The following is a 6,459-nucleotide window of genomic DNA, read 5'->3' as shown; positions in this document are numbered from 1 at the left end:
GCAGTTTACTTTTTAGCCTACACTTTAGGCTGAGTGGCTTCCACATCCTCACCAGCCACTGGGCTAACCTAAAAATCGCACACAACAAAAATCTGACTGCATATGAAACAAGCTGTTTTTCAGGAAATAAAAGGGAAAACTGTGACACTTTGGCCTTATCTGAAATCAGGACAAATACACATATGTAGACACACACACACACCTTACTGGAAGAGTGAATGGAATCTCAGGCCTGCTGCTGAATGTTCCTATGCAAACGTTTGGCCAAGCAGCTGGAAAAATTTACTGTTGAATTAGCCTTTTGTTTCGGCAGGCTGAAGCAGAGAATAGCCCTCTGTTTCCCTCCTCACAACCTGCCACTGAAGACATTTCTCCCCTAATAGCAATGCACAGAACTGCTCATATGAAGTAAGTTCAACCAGCGAACTTGAGCCAACTCTGTGTCATCAGAAACTATATGCAAATTCGAGCTTCACTGAAGAGATCTGCGAGCACACCTGCAAAAAAACACAAACGCAAACAAGGACGACATGATGGCCTAGTTAGCTATCAGCCTGCTGTCAACTCTAATAGGAATTAGAGGGAGTTAACGCGACTTTGTTTCTCTCCCCTTCAAGTACTCCCTCTACCCCTGCACTCACTTCTGAGGCATCCACTAAGTATCCACCCTCATCACGCCAATATTAAAAAGCTTAGCTGACGATGGTTTTTCAAGTAAATTAGAGAAAACAAAATCTCTCAGATTAGTCAATTAAGTGGCACATTAGCCCAAGACTTAATTAAAAGATAGCGGGGCATACAGTCTTTAAGGATATTGAGAGGCGACGGGAGTGTTTAAACAGCAGATTGAACAAATGGCACTTATTAAAAACTTGACTGTGAGTCACTTGACACCTCACATATCCCCTGCACCTTGAGCTACATAAACAGAGTGTCAGCTCCCTGGTTTCCTGCTATGCAAATCTCGGGGATGAAGCGAAGAGAGGAAGTGCACTCGTCATACAGCATCCCCGCCTGGAACGTCAAGATGCCCTCCTACAATCAGCGGCTTAGCAACCGCTGCAACCGGAGCGGAAACATGGCGTTTACTATCTCACACGATTCTTCCCAACTTACACGCAACACCACTTCTGGATGGCGATTATCAATGTTGCTAAATTATACTTGTCAAAAAAAAAAAAAAATGACGTCAGGGTTAAGATACATCTTGTGCTTTAACACAGAAAGTGTGTTAGTAGGTTTGGTGGCAAAGAAAAATGTATTCTCACGAACACAAACCCCTTCTGAGATAATATGTGTGTGTGCATGCTTGGTGTCAACCCCTCTTTGAAAAGCATCCTTAATTAAACCTTTTGTTCTTCCAAAATGACAAAAAAATAGCAGAGCCTAGGCGAGCAAAAGGCAGTTATTGTGTCAGAGTGCTGAGACTGAAGAGCAAGGTACACTAAAACATCACAGTTCACTGCTCATGTTGCCATCGCAGCGTCACTTTCTATCCGGAACAATGCGACAGCTGACAGCTCGCACCCAAGAATTATCACGCTAAACTGAATTATTTCTGCCACGTGTTAATTTATTAACAACCTGTGCATGCTCTAATGTAGCCTGCATTTGCATATACATTTTTAACCTGCGAGCTCAATCGCCTTGAATATTCTTCCGGGGGATGAGAATATTTCAAACTGCCTTTCGTTGCACCACGTTTGAATTTTAGGTAGGGGGGGGGGAAAAAAGAAGAAAGACACATAAATCTCACACATGTCCGCAGGGCACATATTCTTTAAGGGCAGATATCTGCACTTCATCACCTTGCAACATATGAGATGTGGCATCTCCGATCTGAAGCCTCCTCCTCCTCACTTGTTCTGTGCCTCGCTGGCTCCCTCGCTCTCTCTCTCTATCTCAAAGAGGCACCTATGACTGCTTTCAGATGGCTTCAAATACTGCGAGCTGGCTTGTTTAGATGGCTCCCCAGAACTTTTCTGTTAAAGAAGAGCAAACATACAGTATTAATAAGCGCCAATGAACTATTCATATTTGACTTCGATGCAGTGAATATAGCTCATGAGCTGTAGTCTGTAAACCTGTTTGTGTCAGCGATATAGTACAAAATAAACAGACAAAGACAGATTAGATATTAATTGACAGAACAGCCATGTTCTAACATGTATCCAATTATGCCATACCATGCCAATTACTACCTGACAGACAATGAAGATTAAGAAAACAGGTAACTGGGGGGGGGGGGTTGGGGGAGTGTCACACTGACACCTTCCTGCCTCAAGAACCACCTTCGCTCGCCCCAGATGCACCATTAAGCATGCAGAGAAAATGACATTTCCCACCAAGCTAACCCACTCCCACCCACTATCACAACTATAGATGCTTCATAAGATAAAAAGCTGTGGAATTCTATTTCAGTCATGCATGTTTATATCTGAGCCACTGTTCTTCTGTCCTCATCTGTCTTTCAATTGAAATGAAACTTGAAGGATCAGCGCACCCAAACAATTTCTCCAAACACCCTGATACAATGGTGACAAATGGAATTTTGTTTATTTGACAAATTTGAAAGTGTTCACGAAAAACTGCTCAACAGCAGCTTGTCTTCCCGTAATCAGTGCAAGTAAAGATATGCACAGACCTCACTGTGAACCGTTTGGGACTGGAACTACTTTCTACCAAAGAAATAGTCCCAATGAAAGAAAGAAACGAGGACACTGCCTGGTAAGAGATGTTCCTTTAAACTGAGTCGAAAAGCACAAAATAACCCTACAACATCACTTGTATTAATGAATGATGTGCACGAAACAGTGCTGCATTCACCGTGACAATGAATGAACCCCCTGTATCACACACATGTTAATTTACACTTTATGAAGTTCTTTTCCGGATGAGGATGCGAGCAGGTGTTGCCAACGCACACCTGCAAAACTTTCCCCACGTATCAAATTCCCTGCGGTGTGTGTACAAAACACCCTGCCAATGCCTAGTTACCTTTCTTTTAATCCGCATGGCGCGCTACACAGCGTCACAAACAAACTGTCGCCACGGCAGTTTGTTGCTGAACGGCGTGTAAACAAAGATGCAAAAGGAGACGTGTTTATTTGTAGCAGATGAAACAATTAAGGACGCCTGACAGGCAAATAAAACACATTGAGGCAAAGCATCTGGTCATATGGGGGGTTAACGCTGCTGTATTGTTGTTCGTGGTGGGGCTTGTGGAGACAAGCCTAACAACCCAAGACGTATCACATCGCAGAAAAACAATTTAACAGATCTGACGAACAATTAATTTTGTGTTTGTTTACGTGTTAAAGGAAGAGGAGAAACGGCAGCTTTGAGTAAAATACGGGAAACACTCGTGAATGTTTGTTTGATCTTGTGTTTTTGACTGTTGTTACAAAGCATGTTGGAGCCAGCCTATTTGTGTGTGTGTGTGTGTGTGTGTATGTGAGGGGCTTTGCCTGTCACTCATGTTAACTCAATGTGAAGAGGCTGCTCCAAGCGGAAAGTTGAGTCCTATATATTTGCCACAATGGCTGGTGTTATTAAGACCTTGATCCGTGTTTTCTTTCTGCATGGAGGGAGGTAAGCTACTAGATGCTCTCTCTCTCCCTCTCGCTCTCTCTTCACTGTGTCTGGGCGGGGCGCCTTGGTTCAGTCGGGTTAAGAGGAGACACACACACAGAAACACAGACACACACGCAAACACACACACACATCTCGGCTCTGTAAACATCCCTTTTTCAAACCACCGTGAGGGAAGTTTTCCGTTTGTGCTTGTGTTTGTGCCCAATTGGAAGCATTTTTGGTGCGAGCTGTGAAAAATGAACACGTTTTGATATACGAAAAGGCCTCAGTGGATCTCAAAAGAACACAAACAGCCTTTTTAAAAACGAGAGTACTATGCCACGGAGCAACCAACTTCCTCTGCCACTGAGTTGAGAATCATGAACTGTTTCACTTGGCAGTTTGAGAAAATCAAAGAAAATTGCAAAAGAAACCTACTGACTGAAACCCAAATTGCACAAGACGTCTTTATTTCAAAAGCAAATATTTCAGTGTGTTCCTACATAACACAATTGAGTGTTTTTATAAATCAAGCAGCTGATTTGATCATAAACATATCCTGCTCTGTATGTGGTTGTGCAGATAAACTGTAACAGAACAAGCACGCCTGCCAAACAACCTGCCAATCACCCGTGAGATCAAGATGACTGGAGGCCAGCAGAGTCCACGTTCATTTAAGTGATGTTAAGAACAAACAATCAAAAGTGCTGCTCGGGAGACCGCAACACGCCCACATCAGCAAATGACATGTAACAATGGTGACATCTAATTTATAGCTCAAGGAGTGCGTACAAGCAAATAAACAGGCATCCCTGGTCCGCACGTCCCTCTCAATTTGCCTCTCCCACGGTCAATTGCCTTTCAGATGGAAGGGCGGAAAGAAAATAGAAAAGTTGAAAGTGAGCAACTTAAAGCTGATGTCTTATTTACAGGTCCAAGACCCCTGCTTCTGTTACTGTCTCCAGGAACCCGTGCAGCCATCCCTAAAAACCTCCCTGAACCTAAACACACAAACAAAAATACTCCACTTGCATGTAAAGTTCAAGGTGCCATCTCAACTGGGGGGGGGGTGTTTTCAGCTCTGTTGAGGAAGAAAGGAAACGATTTGAAAACATCTCTGCGTCTCTTCTCTCCTTTCATTCCTCTCTGATTCTCGCGTTCTCTCAGGCACATGTTGTCGGCGCCGACTTCACGGGGGCACAACGCGTGGCGGAAACTTTGAACCTCGCCGTGCCCCATCCAGGAGGTTTTCAAGCTCCAGTCTCGTGATCTCGCTAACCGTGACGCCTCCAGGTAACAAGGAGATTAGAAGCAGTCAGAGGCCCATGTACCACAGCAAAGCTTTAGCAAAAGGGGGTCTTTAAATATTTAAGGTATGAGTACGATCACACATTGTTACTCTAAGAAGAGCGAGGAACAAAGAATACAAATCTTTCACTTGGAAATAATTTACATTTCAGTGCCGAGACTGTTCTAAGACAATTTTTCCTGTATAAAAAGTATACAAAATTTAACAGACATGCAGCACTTTCTGCTGACTACAAATTAACAACAAAAAACATTGCTGATCAGCACTCTGCCACAGCTAATGCAATTTTTATGTACTTTTCATGTTGGCAACCGCATCAATAATTTGTGCTACAGAAATAATAAGCAAACAAATAAGACGTGGTGTAAGAAGACAGGCTTCTTCGGCCCCTTGTCAAAGTCAATTAGACTCCTCAGGTAATGACCCTATTTGCATTGTAAACCAGGCCCTTGTGTGAGAGGGCTAATGGGGCCACTACCTGAGGAGATTAATTGAAAGTGACATTACTTGAACTCTCCTCTTTTTTTCTTGCGCAGCCCTCTGAAAGATCGTCTCATCTTATTTTAATGTCATGCCAAAAGTCTAAACAGCGAGGTCGCGTCTTTTCAACTTTTGACACAAGTGAGGAGGAGGAGGAGTGGGGGGGGGGTGCGTGAGGGTAGTTTCAAGTTTGTTTCCCTTAAAAGCAAAAAAATAATCGGATTTAAGATCACATGCTTTATGTGGCTTGGTGTGAAACAATTTAGCAGCAAACTTTAGGTTGAGCTGCATCGCATGACAATCACGCAGTGTTTCGTTTACAACCCGTTATGACACGTGTCATGATGCAACAATGCGTGTAATTTTCCTGATGTGCTCAGGATTAAAAACTTGCCCACAGATGCTGACAGTATCTGTATCATTACCTTTAATCACTCACAACACAATACCATAAATATATCAGAACGAATCAACCCGATGCTAACAGCCAGGTAATGATGGCTATTATGGATGTTATAGATTGACAGAGGACTTTGGGGGGAGACAATCACCATGTTCTGTTACATTTTCTGCTGTTTGACAAAAAGCAGCATTGATGTTCCATCTGGAAAAAAACAGATGGTGAATAAAGAGAAGTGTCACACATTACCGCCACCCCCTCTTGTCCTGTCTAATTAGTCATATTATATGTAATTATAATATGGTTATAATCTTGACAATATACAACTCTCTGGTCTACCTCCAATATGAAAATGAAGCAAACATAACACCATTAATGCACCCATCTGCTTTTCCCCTCACATAAAGCAACAGCAAAAGCAGTAATTTGTTCTCATGGCCGAGGGCAGGAGACTTTCATAGTCAGAGTTGTATCCCACCCAATTGAGCAGGAAGAAGGGATGGATGGATGAATGAATACACGGCTAGTCAGAGGAGGTGGCCGCCGCCACACTCTAATTTATTTAATATTGTAAGAGAAATGACCTTGAGATCAGAGAAGTGCTGAATTTCTCCCCAGACGGCAAACAGAAACAATGGAGCCGTCCTAATTGTGACATTACAATCCGGCACACAGTGAGCGATCAGAGGGGGATTGA

Source organism: Chelmon rostratus, chromosome 22 (assembly GCF_017976325.1).
Source record: "Chelmon rostratus isolate fCheRos1 chromosome 22, fCheRos1.pri, whole genome shotgun sequence".
Classification (NCBI taxonomy): Eukaryota; Metazoa; Chordata; class Actinopteri; order Chaetodontiformes; family Chaetodontidae; genus Chelmon; species Chelmon rostratus.
This window is presented reverse-complemented; position numbering follows the sequence as displayed.